Here is a 17,215-nt window from a genome sequence, read left to right as displayed (position 1 = left end):
CTAAAAATAACATGATACACCTTAACCACTTAAATATTTTAAATTACAAATGGTGGGCTAGGAGGTCTCTCAGGAGCGGCTCATCATATTGATGGCCGGATGTTGTGCTAAGTTAGGGTTCTCTTATTGTTTTGGACCAATGAGAGTAAAGAAGTTAGTCCAAAAGTAGTGGGTTAGACTAGTAACTTAGAATATATGAACACTTTCAGGAAAGAGATTAGAATCGGTAGATATTATGATCATAAGAAGAATAAATATGATTTACTTATAAGAAATTAAGTAGGTAGGGAAAAAATTTAGAGAAATTTACTTATTTAGACTGACTAATAAGATTAGGGGTTTAACAAAAGATATTCTTAGTGAAACTAAAGGTAGAGGTATAACCTTATGAGAGAGTTACTGGCGAGGAAGTTTAAAAAGTAATTTTTACTAAATAATCATATTTAAATATTGATAAAATTATAAAAATAAAAATAAAAGATATAAATAATCTAAAAGAGAGGCTAAAAATTATTAGTATAGTAAGATATAAAGTTTATGATAATTTTTATAATAAATTAGATAGGTGAGAAATATATATATATATATATATATATATATTTCTCACCTATCTAATTTATTATAAAAATTATATATATATCAAATTGCTAAAACCATAAAAAGAAAGTATAAAAATTTAGATAATATTAGATATATTAAAGATGAAGATCAAAGAATACTTGTTAATGATAACAAGAAAAGATAAAAATATAAATTTTATCAATTATTAATAAATATTTTATACATGACTTATATTTAATGATAAATAATATTGATAGATTTAATAATCATATATTAGTCTATAAAATTAGATCTAATAAAGTAAAAAAATATATTAAATAAAATAAAAATAACTAAGAGTATAGGGCTTCATTGTATTTCTATTGAGGTTTGAAAAAAATCAAGAGAATAACTTAGTTAACTAACTTATTTAGTAAAATCATGAGATTCATAAGAATACTAAAAAAGAGTTTCTTAGTACCAATTTATAATGATAAGGTGATATATAAAATTATTTAAATTATAAAAAAATAAAAGCATGAGACATACTGTGAAATCATAAGAAAGCGTTATTAAAAATAGAATAAAGCTTCAAATAAATATCTCAAGAAATCAATTTGATTCTATGTCTATATATTTTAATAATAATAAAAATTTATATAATCTACTTCAAATGGTTAAAACTTATGATTTTATTGTTGTTGATGATAGATTTATGATTGCACATAAGTCCTTAGAATTATAAAAATCATATATCTTTCTTACCTTCTTTTAGAATTTGATTCATAAATTTAAGATATTTAATCAATAAACAAGTGGAGATATTTTTCTTCAACTTTTTTTTCTCTCTCTCAAGGTGTCTTGGTAAAGTAACATTATCAGCCAATCTTAACCAAAAGTACTATCTTTCTTCTTAGATTATGTATTTTATTTATAGAGGATAATAAGATAGAAAATGCGAGTGATCTGAAATATATTTTTTAAACATAAATACGTGAAACACAGTACATATGTTTCGATCAATCTTTTCTTTCTTATTTCCATCCTCTCTCTCTCTCTTTTTTTTCTTTTATTCTCTATTTTGCCTTTATAGGGCTAATGGTCCCTTCAAAAAGAGAGACCGTGGAAGACTACGATGGTTCAGTTCGAAAATATTAAAAATATAATTTTATATTTTAATCTCTAAGGGACAAATTCCTTAAAAATGCTTCTAATTTTATCTTTTCCCCGTAGATGATCATTGTTTTTATTTTTCCTGTTGAGAGACTCTAATTTCAAAATTGACGATGGATTCTCAACCCTCCTTTGTCTTTTGTACTCTCTCTCTCTCTCTCTCTCTCTCTCTCCATTTTCAAACTCATTATATTAAACCAATTCAAAATTTAAAACAGTGCAAAATAAATATTAATTAATTAATTAATATTAATATATATTTATATTGAGAAAATTTAATTTTAAATATATAAATATAAATATTTTAAAATAATAAAAATATGATAATATGATGTCGTAATTATAACCTTGTAATTTCAACTTAAATGGATAAAAAAAATAGAACTTTTAAAATTTCAAGTGTTGAGTCAATTGAAAATAGTGTTGAATCTCGGATTTTGATAATGTAATCAATTGATGAGTTTGTCATTTAATGTGTTTCAGTGATGTAGGACTAGTTTCGATCAAAAAAGGTAAATTGATTAAAGCAGGAGGAATCGGATGTTGGGCCAGAGCAAACATGTCATAAGATTGGATATCGGACCGGAGGATCGGTCGACATATCGGTAGAAGGCTTCGGTCCATGAATTCGGGCATCGGGCCAAGAAGATCGGATATTGCACTAAGGAGGTCAGATGTTGTGAGAAGACAACATGCTGATTAGGCAATATGCTAAAGGAGAGGACAATGCGCCAAAGGATTGATCGAAGCGCCGGAATAACCAATGACATGTCGGATAATATAGGATTCGCTTATAATCGATTATGTTTAGATCAAGTTAGTTTAAAGTCAATTGAGTTAGTTTAGAATATAATTAGGCCAACTCAATTATGGGCTAATTGGGCCTAAGTTTGGGCTGTGTTAGGCCAAGTGAAAGGCCCAAATAGTGACCCAAACTGGTAGAACCATCGGTAGCACAGTCTCCGAGACTATGTCAACCAGTGATACCGTGTTAGGACTCTAGCTAGGAGAGTCCTAATAGAGAGGGGCATTCATATAAAAACAACCTAAGCCGACCCCTATTAAAGAGGTGAAGAGGCCGGCTAGGGTTAGGAGGTTGTTTCTTCGAGAAGAATTAGGAGTTGTAAATGAATAGGAGTCTTAAGTAAGAGTCATATTAAGAGTTGGTTAGAAGTATAAGTCTTGAGTAGGAGTCCTATTAGAAGTTAGGGATTAGAAGCCCTATAAATAGCTATATATTTTCTTCTTTTGATAAGCAATAGATGAATATTTTCTGCAGCCTTTGAGCAGCAACTTGGAGGGAGGAAACCTTATAGGGTTCCAAGGAGGCCAATCCCCTAAAGAGATAAACCCCAAGTTTAGAATTTGTAAAGGTTCTAACACTTGGTATCAGAGTAGCATTCTTGGGATCTCGCTGCCCTTCCATAGCCATCCATCAACCCTCCACAGCTGCCCAAAGCAATTCCCACAATTGCTTAAAAGATCGTCGCCAAATTCTGTCATCATCTCCACCACCGCGGATCATTCTTTGATCTCTCCATCAATTGCAACAAGTTCTGGTTTCCTACCTTACTGCTGCTACAATTTAGTTATCTTTATTCAAAAATCTAAAAAAAAAATTATTCCTATATTGCTGCATAAACTTTTCATCGGAAAATTTTCATCTCTATGACGAAAGATACATTGCAGAATTCCAACCGCATAGCACAATCTGTTTGATCTTGGTACTACATTTTTTTTTTTGTCCAAATCTCTACAAAATTTTTATGATAGCTTTGACACTTCCTAAAAGCAGATTTTCTTTTGGTTTTGTTGAAAAATTCTCAATATAAACTATTGATCTTTTACATCCAATCTGCTATACTTGAAATTCTGTGCCGCAGAAAATTACCACCGCATATTGTTGCCTTAACCAATCTATTTGCAATCTTTTTTGAATGAAATTTCTTGTACACTTCCTAGATCATCTTGGCTTCCATCTAAGATTGATCTATTGAGGAATTCATCTCTAAAAACGTTCTTGTGTTGCTACAAATTTTCATTACAAATCATTAAAATTTTTCGATGAGAATTCTGCTATCGCAACTTGCACTAATTTCCTTGCTATTATACTATCGAAATTTTTTTGATTAAATTGGTCATCCTTGCTGTCATATAGACTGAGATTTTGCTATCAATTCTCTCCTCAAATTTCTTGGTGTTTGCTGGAAATTTCGTCGAGAAACCACTGTTTCTTCAACGACAATTCCGCTCTTACAAGACAACACATAACTACACCAACTTCCACTAATTTCTATCAAACCTTTGCTGCCATCTACCATATATCTAAAACTTTTTCCCTAACCTTCATCCACTACCATCACAGCCACAAAAACAAGCCTAAACCATAGCCTACATCCACCAATCCACCAACCTTTTCGACCATCACTTCTCTCAACCTATATATGCCTTTAACCCGACAACAAAAGAGAGATCTTAACATCATAGACTTGGAGGCATATACTATGACATCTGAGGAGGCAATCAATGCTAAATTCGAAGCCTTTGAGACGCGAATAGATGATAAGATTCAGACGCTCTTTACCAAACTCAGATTGGGTCGACCACCAAGCCCGAAGAAATCACATCAAGGAGAGAGCTCTGCCCAATTGTACCAAGCCCAAAGAGATGACTTCTAAGGGAGGGGAGGCTCTATGACTGATCTCAATTATCCACGCATAGGGGTGGACTTTCCTAGATGGGAAAAAGGAGACCCGATTGGTTAGATCTCACGAGCGGAGCGATATTTTCGGTACCACAAAACCACAGACGCATCTATGACGGAAATTACAGCTATACATCTTGAAGGGGATGTCATACAGTGGTTTGACTAGTTTGAACACACTCATGTAGTCCTCTCATGGCAACAATTCAAAGAAGGACTGCTGATTCCCTTTGGACTAATTGATTATGAGAACACTAACGGACAACTAGCAAAGATCCGACAAACCTCCACCATTCAGGAGTACCAAACCAGGTTTGAAAGGTTGTCTAATCAAACTCATGATTGGTCTGAAAAATAGCTATTGGGGATCTTCGTTGAGGGCTTAAAGCCGGAGATCCGGGGAGAAGTTAAAACACGACAACCATACACGTTTATGGTAGCCATTTCTTTCGCACGATTTCAAGATAAGCAATTGAACCATGAAGCCCGAAGGACTAGGGTTGCTCCTCTACCAGCAATACTGCAGCCCTCAGCCCCCCCTACTATCAACCAAGTCCTTGTACCAAAAAGGTTGATAAGAGAAGAGCTTCAGGAGCGATCTGCGAAGGGGTTATGTTGGCACTACGACGAGCCATGGAGCCGCGAGCATCGCTGTAGAAAAGGGAGACTTCTTATGATTGAACCAGTAGAAAAAGAAGTCATTGAACATCCAGAAGAGAGCTTTGAACATGAAGAAGAAGATGCAGAAGAAGAGCCACAACCGATCGACATTACGGTACATGAATTAGCCGGCTACTCAAGCCCGCAAACGATAAAAGTTGGAGGCCTTCTTAAACAACAATCGATCACTATTCTCATCAACACGGGCAACACTAATAACTTCCTAAATAGTAAGCTTGCTGCTTAGATGGCACTCCATATCGAAGGTTGCAGCAAGTTTGATGTAAAGGTCACCGACGAAAGAATCCTAAAGTGCGACCAAAGATGTTCGCAGGTGAAACTATTATTGTAAGACCAAGAAATTATCACCGACTTCTTCCTCCTACCAATTGATGACTATGAGGCTATGCTTGACATAGAATAGCTAACGATGCTAGGTGATGTCTCTTGGAACTTCTTCAAATTAATTATAAAATTCCACTGCAAAGGCAAACAGATCATCCTATGCGGAAAGCGCGGAAGCAACGTAACCACCGTTTCGACCCAACGAATGGAGAAAGTTTTGCACAAGGTAAATGGTGGCTTTTTTATACATATCTAGTAGCAACCAGAGGGGAAGAAAATAAAAATTGAAGATCAAAATATTGCCTAATTGCTTGCTAAATTTACTGACATTTTTGCTGAGCCGCGCGATCTTCCTCCTACGCGACAACATGATCATCGGATTCCAATCCTTTCGAGCAAGCCACTAGCAAACATTCAGTCGTACTAATATCCTCACCTCCAGAAGGATGACATTGAAAAGATCGTAAAGGAGATGCTTAAAATAGGGGTGGTTCGGCCAAGTTACAACCCCTATTCCTCACTGATGCTACTTGTATGCAAGAAGGACGAAACTTGACGAATGTGCATCGACTACTAAGCTTTAAATAACATCACCATCAAGGAAAAATACCCTATTCTAGTAATAGATAAATTTTTAGATGAAAAGGAGCACGAATCTTCACGAAGCTGGACCTTCGGTCTGGGTATCATCAAATACAAGTGTGCGAAGAAGACATACCGAAAACTATCTTTCAAACACACAACGGCCACTACGAATTTTTGCTTTATTCAATAGAAGGTGAAATATCTTGGGCATATCATATCAAAAGAAGGTGTGGCAGTGGATCCCTCCATAATTGAAGCAACGCAGAATTGACCGACCCCGAGGAACATAAAATTGCTACATGGCTTTCTGGGTTTAACAGACTACTACCGCAAGTTCATGAAAAACTATGGAAAGATCAGTGCACCACTTACTTCCTTACAAAAAAAAGATGCTTTCCAATGGTTGGACAAAGCCACCACTGCCTTCAACGAACTTAAAGCCGGAATGACGATAGCGCCCGACTTCGGCAAGACTTTTGTTATTGAAGCTGATGCCTCCGGAATCAGAATTGGTGTTGTACTAATGCAAGATGGCCGCCCCCTCACTTATACCAATAAGGTGTTATCTCTTTCCCATCTCAAGATGCTTATTTACGATAAGGAGATGCTTGCGATTGTGCATGCGGTGGCCAAGTAGAGACCGTACTTGATCGAGCGACGCTTTCAAATCAAAGCCGACCATAAAAGCCTAAAACATTTCTTGGAGCAGAAGATATCTTCCACTGAGTGACAAAAATGGATAACAAAGCTTCTTGGATATGATTATGAAATAACTTACAAAAAAGTGAAAGAGAATGCTATTGCATATACGCTTTCGCGGCTACCCGAGCAAACTGAATTTTTGATCGTTTCACTTCCGACCAGTGACTTCGTTGAGGATATTAAGATGGAATGACAAGAAGATCCAGGACCGGTAAGATCATAAAAAAATTAGAGGAAGCACCAAGCTCCGTGGCTCATTACAGTTGGGACTCAAAAGAATTGTGCTATAAGAGACGCATTGTGCTTGTGCCAAGTTCTACTTGCATCTTCATGAGCAAATTTTAGACAGAGTTATTCTAGATGCAGAGCACTAAATTAAAAAGGAGCACGGTGTATCACCCACAAATCAACGGCTAGACGAAAGTGGTGAATAGGTGCTTGGAGATAGCCTAAAGCCATCCACCAAATATAACTACCCAAGGAGAACTCCAAACCTAGTCAAGTGCCATTATTGATCGATGGATCACGACCCGACGACGATGACCCACTACTGAAGCGCTAATACAGTAGGTGAACTTACCAGTAGAAGGTGCCACTTGGGAGAACTATGACGACTTCAAGATCAAATTCCTAGAGTTCATGAAATCTCGGCCTTGAGGACAAGTCTGATTTAAAGAGGACGGGTTTGTCAGGACTCTAGCTAGGAGAGTCTTAATAGAGAGGGGCATTCATGTAAAACCTACCTAAGTTGACTCCTATTAAAGAGGTAAAAGGCCGGCTAAGGTTAAGAGGTTGTTTCTTAAGAAGAATTAGGAGTTATAAAGGAATAGGAGTCTTGAGTAGGAGTCCTATTATGAGTTGGTTAGAAGTAGGACTTTTGAGTAGGAGTCCTATTAGGAGTTAGGGTTTAGAAGCCCTATAAATAGCCATGTATTTCTCCTCTTTTGATAAGCAATAGATGAATATTTTCTGTAGCCTTTGAGCAGCAACTTATGTTGGGAAATCTTGGGGGCGACATCACATGCTCAGTGGAAGAATAAGAAAACAAAATCCCTAATTTTCCAAAAATATGTTTGTCATCGTGTCAAGATTGGTGAAACAAACTATGTATAGAATATATTATTTTACCTAGGAAGATCGTATATCCCTGTTTCCTTGTAGATCTATAGGAGAGGGTGAAGAAGGTCAAGCGTCCTCGTCACTAGCAATGATCTACGCAGCAGGGCTACGACAACGCTCCTCAAAACTCCAAGCCTACTCTGAGGTGGAGAGGGGAAGGAGAATAGGAGAGGCAAGCAAAGCCTTTAGACTATGAACCACTGAATCCGTCCTATTTATAGAGGTCCCGTATCAAACCCAAATGGATCCTCCCCTATTGGGTATTGGATCTATATCTAATTACCCAAGTCTCTTAGATTAGTAGATCTCTATCCAATAATCTCTTATAAGCTTTTATTGGATCTCATACATAGGATCCAATAATTCAAGGGCTTATTGGATATCCAATAAGATAGGGGCTCCGGCGGATATCTTATATCCGAACCTTTACTCATCGTAATGCCTACCATATGTGTGTGACCCTCTAGGCCCAATATCGAGCTAGTCATGAGTCATACATGTTAGAACTCCTTCTAGCTCAGTGAATTATTATCTCCATAATAATTCACTCGACTCATCGACTACGAACGTACTATGCCACTACGCCGTAGTCCCCAGACGATATAGAGCAATCAAATCCATTGGACCTATCTGTCCTTAGTTACCATGTACCTATAGTCCCTCATCCATCTAATATCCCAGAGACTATATATCGGGCATGGTACTATCAGACCCATACGGTTTCTACTCGAGTCTCGCTCTAATCGGATTCTCCCGGAGAACTCTCTCTCTCTCTCTCAATCCAAATGACCCTGGCTAGGGATTTGTCTGAAAAAGAACATATGAGATATTCCTCTCATGACGCCGAGAGTAGATGATCCTCTATCGACACTCAATAGCCCTCATAAGATCGACTGACATTCCCAATGATCGGTTGTACTAGATCTGGGACATCAAAACCTATAAGTCCAGTATCAAAGAATGGAGCACTCATACAAGATATCCTTGGTGTCTCAAGTCTAAGGATCAAATATACCACTAGGACTACAAAATCGCTATTTAATAATAAGGCATCATCAACCATCCAGCATTCCGTAAGCAGATCAATCAGTGAACTGATTCTCCAATGAGCACCTGTATTATATTCCTAGTATCCACACACGAGCAGCTATAAGACCAATTGTATCCATCATATGGATGAGTATACAGCACGCTAGTCTGTCTAGTTATCTCGATGTCCCTCTCGAGTAATCTATGATCGGGATTATTTAGGATCTATGTTTAAAGGTGAATTTGTCTCATTATTGTGATCTCATCACGATCCGATTCCCATTGCACAGATTCAAGGACATCACAATATATACATGAATATATGTAATAGTCAATATAAAGTGATAAATGTCAAAATATAATAAGCAAAAAGATTTCGTGTCAAGTCACACGTGCCATCACTCACGTGATTGGTTTGTTGGGCACCTATGACTAGCAATCTCCCACTTGACCTAATGCCAATCACCTATGTGTATGATCCCCATCAGACCCTTGTAATGCTTAAAGATAATCTGAAATAACGGCTTTGTCAATGGATCTACAATGTTATCTTCGGATGTAACTCTTTTCACTACTACATCTCCTCAGGTCATGATCTCTCTAATAAGTTGGAACCTCCTCAGAACACTTTTGATGAGACCCGGCTGCCCTTATTTGAGTAATCGCCCCATAGTTGTCACAATATAAGGAATCAGCTCCTCGCTACTTAGCCCGACTCCTAGATCTGTGATGAACTTCTTCATCCAGACTCCCTCCTTTGCTGCCTCTGTTGTAACAATGTACTCTGCCTCTATGGTCGAGTCAGCAGTAGTATCTTGCTTGGAACTCTTCCAGCACACTGCTCCTTCATTCAAGGTATACACATACCCCGAATTCAACTTACTATCATCGATATCAGACTGAAAACTTGAGTCCGTGTAGCCTTTAACCTTGAGGCTACTACCTCCATATACTAGTAAAAGATCCTTAGTCCTTCTCAAGTACTTAAGGATACACTTTACTGCTTTCCAGTACTCGAAGCCTGGATCCGCTTGATACTTGCTCGTGACACTCAAAGCATGCGCTATATCAAGCATAGTACATAGCATGACATACATGATAGACCCTATCACTAAGACATAAGGTATCATATTCATGTTCACTCTTTCTTTAAGAGTCTTTGGGGATATACTCCTAGAAAGTGATATCTCATGTCTCATCGGTATGAGACCTCTCTTGGAATTTTCTATGCCAAACCTTTTGACAATGGTTTCTATGTACCTGGACTGGGATAAGCCAAGCACCCTCTTGGATCTATCTCTATAGATCTGAATCCCCAAGATATAGGATGCTTCCCCTAAGTCCTTCATGGAGAAGTGTCTAAATAACCAAGCATTTATTGTGGATAGCATTCCTACATTATTCCCAATTATTAGGATGTCATTCACATATAATACCAAAAATGTGATAGTGCTCCCACTTATCTTTCTGTACACACAAGGCTCATCTTCGTTCTTAACGAAGTCATAAGATCTGATTGCCTTATAAAATCTTATGTTCCAACTTCGGGAAGCTTGCTTCAGTCCATGGATCTAAGCAACCTGCATACCTTATCTGGGCAGTCCTTAGACATGAATCCCTCGGGTTGTATCATATATACCTCCTTCTCGAGGTTCCCATTGAGGAATGCGGTTTTCACATCCATCTGCTAGATCTCATAATCATAGTGTGATGCAATAGCCAATAGAATTCGGATGGATTTTAGCATTGCTACGGCTAAGAAGGTTTCGTCATAGTCAACACCTTGCCTTTGACGATACACCTTGCCTTTGACGATACCCCTTAGCCACTAGCCTTGTTTTATAGGTCTCTACCTTTTCATCTACTCCGATCTTTTTCTTAAAGATCCACTTGCAACCGATGGGTACAATACCTTCGAGCGCATCAACTAGGTTCCAAACCTTATTGGAGTACATAGAATCCATCTCAGAATTCATAGCTTCTTGCCACTTCCCGGAGCCTATACTCATAATAGCCTCCTCGTAGGTCTGATGATCAATATCCTCAACATCCTCTCCTCTAATATGTCCCACATATCTCTTAGGAGGATGAGATACTCTGCCGGACTTACATAAAGTTGAAACTTATGTATTAGATACTTGAACAGACTCGGGCTGTAGAGTGGTGCTTGAGCTAGGTTCTCCAACCTCGCTCAACTCTATCATGCTCCCACTGTCTCCGCCAAGAATGTATTCCTTCTCAAGGAAAACTGCTCTCTTGGCTAAAAAGACCTTTTGGTCCTCGAGATGATAGAAATAATACCCATAAGTTTCCTTGGGATATCCCACGAACTTGCATCGCTCTGTCCTCGATTTCAACTTATCAGGGTTGTGTCTTTTAACGTGGGCAGGGCAGCCTCAAATCTTAACAACCTTAAGATCAGGCTTCTTCTCTTTCTATATCTCATATGGTATAGACACTACTGACTTAGTTGGAACTCTGTTCAGAAGATAAGCTACGGTCTCTAAGGTATATCCCCAGAATGAGATGGGTAGATCAACAAACTCATCATGGACCGTACAATGTCTAACAGCGTACGATTCCTCCTTTCAAAAACACCATTGAGTTGAGGTGTATAAGGAGGTGTCCATTGGGATTATATCCCATGGTCCTTGAGGAGTTGAGTAAACTCTATACTTAAGTACTCATCTCCTCGATCTAATCGAAGAGTCTTGATACTCTTTCGAGTTTGGTTCTCCACTTCATTTTTATACTCTCTAAATTTCTTAAAGACCTCGAACTTGTACTTCATTAAATAAACATATCTATATCTTGAGAAATCATTAGTAAAGGTAATGAAGTAGGAGTAACTATCAATGGCATGAGTTGACATGGGTCCACATACATCACTATGTATGAGTTTTAACAACTCAGTGGCTCTCTCTCCAATTCCACTAAATGGAGAGTTGGTCAGTTTTCCACGAAGGCAAGGCTCGCAAGTTGCAGAGGGGTTTCTATGATTTGGTCTTCTAATATGACATGTCACACATATACATATTTAATATATATCTACATCGCATGCAAATATATATACATATCTAGTTGGTGTATAAGCAATCACACCATATGATCATGGACCATAGCCTAATGTGATTAGGCCTGAGCTAGTAGGCCTAATCACTTACATCAAGATCTATGTGTGCAGTGGTGCATCTATATGCCCTGTGATCGTCCATCTCGTCCTCGTGGTTCCGTCGACATCTCGACGCATTTTCATGCATCGCGATCGTCCGTCTCGTGAGTCCCGCTATCACTTCCACGCTCCCGCTTCGCCTCCTCGTATGATTATAACTTAATCATAGGCATGTAGGCCTGACAATAATTGAGAAATATAATATAGGCTCGCAGGCCCCAATAATAATAATCACAAGTACACACATCACACGGTCCATGATTATCCGTCCACACATCATACACATGTATAAATCATCATCATATAGGACTACTAGATAATAATAAAAATAATAATCAATTAAACCTTTTAATTAATTAATATTTTTTGAAATCGGGGACATATTAGGAATTTTAGAATTGTGAGAGATATTTTTGTAATTTCAATAAAGGATAGAAACTAGAATTTCCCAAATTCAGAAGGGTAAAACTGTCTTTTGCCTAAGACCGCCCTAATCCCTCTCTTCTCCCTGCTTGTTGTGGGCGTCGCCACCCTTGCCGGTGGCAGCCCTCTGCAGCGGGGAGCGGGGGCGCCGCCCCCCCACCCCCCCCCCACCCCTCCGCGGGCGACTCTGCTCGAGGGAGGATGCCCCTGGGGGCGCCGCCGCACCCGCGGGCGCCTCTGCTAGCGGGGGCTGCTCCCGCAGCCGCCACCCGTGCGGGCGATTGACCCTGCGGGTGGCGCTGCAGGCGGCGGCCGCCCCTGTGGGCCGCTCGCCAGCGAGCGAGCGCCGTTGCGGGCGCTATGCCCGTAGGTAGCGCCTGCGGGTGCCACCGTCTGCGCGCCATAGGCGGCTCTGCCTGCGGGCGGCCGGTAGCCGGGTGCCGCCCTTGCGGCCACCGCTGTAGGCGGCCTGCAAGATGGCAGCAAGCAGGCAGCCATCTTGGAGCGCAGCAAGGGCAGTAAAAGTTGCTGCCCTTTCTCGCCTTTTGCATCTGCGATCTTGACAACAAAATTCTTCCTAAAACACAACACACGCAGTTCAAAACCAATCTTTCGCACAAACAATCTGGCTTTGATACCACTGTTGGAAAATCTTGGGGGCGATATCACATGCGCAGCAGAAGAACAAGAATACAAAATCCTCAATTTTTCAAAAAGATGTTCGTTGTCATGCGAAGATTGGTGCGCAAAAATCCGCAAAACAAACTGCGTATAGAATGGATTGTGTTATATAGGGAGATCGTATATCCATGTTTCCTTACAGATCTTTAGGAGAGGATGAAGGAGGTCAAGCGTCCTCCTCTCTAGCAGTTGTTAGATAACATATATGTCGTGGCTGGTGAGTCAGCACAGCTAGGTCCACGAGCCAATGTCGGGAGCTTTCTGTAGGGTGATTCGGATGATGAGGTACCCGAGCTCTCGGGAAGGAGTGCTGGTTGGCATTGGTCGGGATTGGGGCTGATTAGCGACTCCTTGGTGTCGGGCGGATCGCGCTCCCGTGCCGAGTCCCTCACTGTCGATGAGTGGTCGCCCTCCTGCAAAAATGGCCTCCATCAGGGGGTACCCAGTCGTGGCCCCTCCGACGAGCAAGTTAGTAACGAGAGGGATTACTTTTTTCCTTCTTTTTTCTTTTCTCCCCCTAGCCGCAAGCCAACCAGGGGTTTTATACTACGGCGCGAGGGCTGATGGTGCGTCGATTCGGCGTCACCACTGCTGACCCCCGAGAGATGGGACGGTCCTTCTGATCGGCCGCCGTTCCAGGACGCGCAGAGCAACGTCAGATGGTACCGCCCCGAGCTCCCGGGACGGGACGTGTGGCATATCTTCTTGGTACGAGCTTCTAGGACGGGACGGGTGGCATAGGGCTCTGATTTGGCATGTGATGTCAGTGGCGACGTGTACCGGCCGCCAAAATATACCATATCACTTCTCCGCCCCCGCCCCCCCGTCAAGGGCCTTAACAGGCCAGGAGGCATGCCTGAGTTGGAGGGATATTTCGCCTAGGAGGGGAAACAGAATTGACTCGTTGGGGGGCGATTAGAGGGGCAACGACAAGATTGACTCTGTGGATCGGGCTATCGAGGCCTATCATCCTGGTCGGTTGGATGACCGATTTAGCGCGGGTCGAGTCGGCCAGCAAACCGAGGTGACCAGGTCAGGGCTGCGAGTTGTGGATTGACGAGGAGCAATTTGGGCGTCGGGGAGGGGCATAGGGTCAGCCGCGTGGCATGACTCGGGCATTAGGTTGTTTCGAGATGCGGTACGAGCATCGGATCGGCCGCGAGGTGTGACTCGGGCCTATGGGCCGAGCGGCTATGCTTGTGCTCAGGTTTCGGTGCCGGTGGGTGGCCTATCGAGAGCGAGCTGGGGCGACCCGGGCAGGAGCTGGAATCGCGAGCCCGAGCGACTATGCTCGGGCTCTAGCTTTGGTGCCGATAGGTCTCCTGTCGAGAGCGATCTGGAGTGACCCGGGCAGGAGCTGGAATCGCAAGTCGAGCGATTATGCTCGGGCTCAGGCTTTGGTGTCGGCGGGTCGCTTATCGAGAGCGATCTGGAGTGACCCGGGTAAGAGCCAGACCTGTGGGCCAAGCGATTATGCTCGTGTTCAGGTTTCGGTGCCGGTGGGTCACCTGTCGAGAGCGATCTGGAGCGACCCAGGCAGGAGTTGGAAATACGAGCCGAGCGATTATGCTTAGGCTCGGGCTTTGGTGCTGGCGGGTCGCCTATCGAGAGCGATCTGGAGCGACCCGGGCAAGAGCCAGACCTGCGGGTCGAGCGACTATGCTCGAGCTTAGGTTTTGGTGTCGGCAGGTCGCTTGTAGAGAGCGATCTGGGGCGACCCGAGCAGGAGCTGGAATCACGAATCAAGCGATTATGCTCAAGCTCAGGCTTTGGTGCCGGCGGGTCACCTATCAAGAGCGATCTAGAGCGACCCGGGTAGGAGCCAAACCTGCGAGCCGAGCGACTATGCTCATGCTTAGGTTTCAATGCCGGCGGGTTGCCTGTCGAGAGCGATCTGGGGTGACCCGGGCAGGAGCTGGAATCGCGAGTCGAGAGATTATTCTCGGGCTCGGGCTTTGGTGCCAACGGGTCGCCTATCGAGAGCGATCTGGGGCAACCTGAGCAGGAGCCAGACCTACAAGCCGAGCGACTATGCTCGTGCTCAGGTTTCGGGGTCAATGGGTCGCCTATCGAGAGCGATATGGGGTAACCCAGGCAGGAGTTGGAATCTCAATTCGAGCGATTATGCTCGGGCTCGAGCTTTGGTGCCGGTGGGTCACTTGTCGAGAGCGATCTGGGGCGACCCGGGTAGGAGTTGGAATCGCGAGTTGAGCGATTATGCTCGGGCTTGGGCTTTGGTGCCGGCGGGTCGCCTATCGAGAGCGATCTGGAGCGACCCGGGTAGGAGCCAGACCTGCGGGCCGAGCAGCTATACGCATGCTCGGGTTTCGGTGCTAGCGGGTCGCTTGCTGAGAGCGATCTGGGGCGACCCGGGCAGGAGCTGGAATCACGAGCTGAGCGATTATGCTTGGGCTCGGGCTTTGGTGCCAACGGGTCGCTTGTCGAGAGCGATCTGGGGCGACCCGGGTAGGAGCTGGAATCGCGAGTCAAGCGATTATGCTCGGGTTCGAGCTTTGATGCTGGCGGGTCACCTTTCGAGAGCGATTTGGAGTGACCCGGGCAAGAGCTAGACCTGTGGGCCGAGTGACTATGCTCATGCTCAGGTTTCAGTGCCAGCGGGTCGCCCGTCGAGAGCGATTTGGGGTGACCCGAGCAAGAGCTGGAATCGTAAGCCGAGCGATCATGCTTGGGCCCAGGCTTTGGTGCCGGCGGGTCGCTTGTCAAGAGCGATTTGTAGCGACTCGGGCAAGAGCCAGACCTGCGGGCCGAGCGACTATGCTCGTGCTCAGGATTCGGTGTCGGCGGGTCACCTGTCGAGAGCGATCTGGGGTGACCCGGGCAGGAGCCAGACCTGCGGGCTGAGCAACTCATACCTGGATGCTGGTTCATGCCCAGACGTCGTTGTGCCATGTGGCGGGCCGGGCGAAGCATCACTTCGGTCTGGCGGGAAACTTTTTATTTGAACGGCCTTTGGCGATGGGCCTCGGGCGATGGGACACTTCTGGCGCGGGCTCCAAGGCATGCGAATCTGGTGGATCCGTGGGGTTGTGACGGGTCTTAAATGTGGCGACTGTTTCTCTCCTTGGGAAACCCCAACCGTCGCCCCACTGTGGACAACCCGCCTTTCATAAACCTTACCCGAGCCGGTTGCCATCATTCCCTCGTCCCGCGCCTCGGCTCCCTTCTTGCAACTCCGCCGTCCTCTCTGCTTCAATCCTTCGTCCCGCGCCCCGGCTTTTTGCTTGCAATTTTGAGGTTGGGATGTCTCATTGTCTTCATCTCCTTCCCCGTCTCCTTCTCCTTCTTCTTCTTCTGGGGTTTCTCGGGACAAGGTGGCCTGTGTGTCTTTGTGTAGTGCCTCTTCGGAGGCCTTAGGGAATTCGGCCACGCTTGAGGCTCTCAAGTCGTGGCATGACGTGGACTCGGTGGTGACTGAGGACCTTTTGAGAGTGCTCCGGGAGCGTTATCGCATCCTGGAGTGTTATGGTATGCACATCCCTCGACCTAGGCAACGGTCGTATGATCGGTTTCCTGATGGGTTCAGGCTGACCGTGGGGGCACTTGAGGCAGGGCTGCGGTTCCCGGTGCACCCCGTCATCAGGGACTGTCTTTGCTTTAGGGGGATCTCGCCGTCCCAAGTGTCGCCTAACTCATAGAGGTACCTAGTGGCCTTCATCTAGGAGTTTCGGAGAGCTAGGATCGAGCCATCTCGGGCCCTCTTTCTGACTTGCTTCTACCTGGACAGGGGGCCAGGCGGGTATTATCTGATCGCCCATAGTGGTTTCAAGATCAATGGTGTGCCTTCCAACAACAAGGGTTGGAAGAGGCGCTTCTTCTTTGTTAGCTGCAGCCAAGAGTGGGGCTTCAGCACTGGGTGGGCCTTTTTGGATATCAATAATGCCACCCCGTCGCTCTTCGATGGAGAAACATCGATCGTGGATCGACTGAGGGGGATCCTGTCCTCTTCTCGGGCAATTAAGGAGATGACCGGGGGGGGGGGTGGGGAGATGGTTGAAGCAGAGATGAGCCCCGCCGCTGGGGGTATGGCCATTCGCCCATGATGGCTTGTTTGCTTTTCCTGA

The sequence above is a fragment of the Musa acuminata genome, chromosome BXJ2-1, assembly GCF_036884655.1.
Source record: "Musa acuminata AAA Group cultivar baxijiao chromosome BXJ2-1, Cavendish_Baxijiao_AAA, whole genome shotgun sequence".
In the NCBI taxonomy this organism is placed as follows: domain Eukaryota; kingdom Viridiplantae; phylum Streptophyta; class Magnoliopsida; order Zingiberales; family Musaceae; genus Musa; species Musa acuminata.
This window is presented reverse-complemented; position numbering follows the sequence as displayed.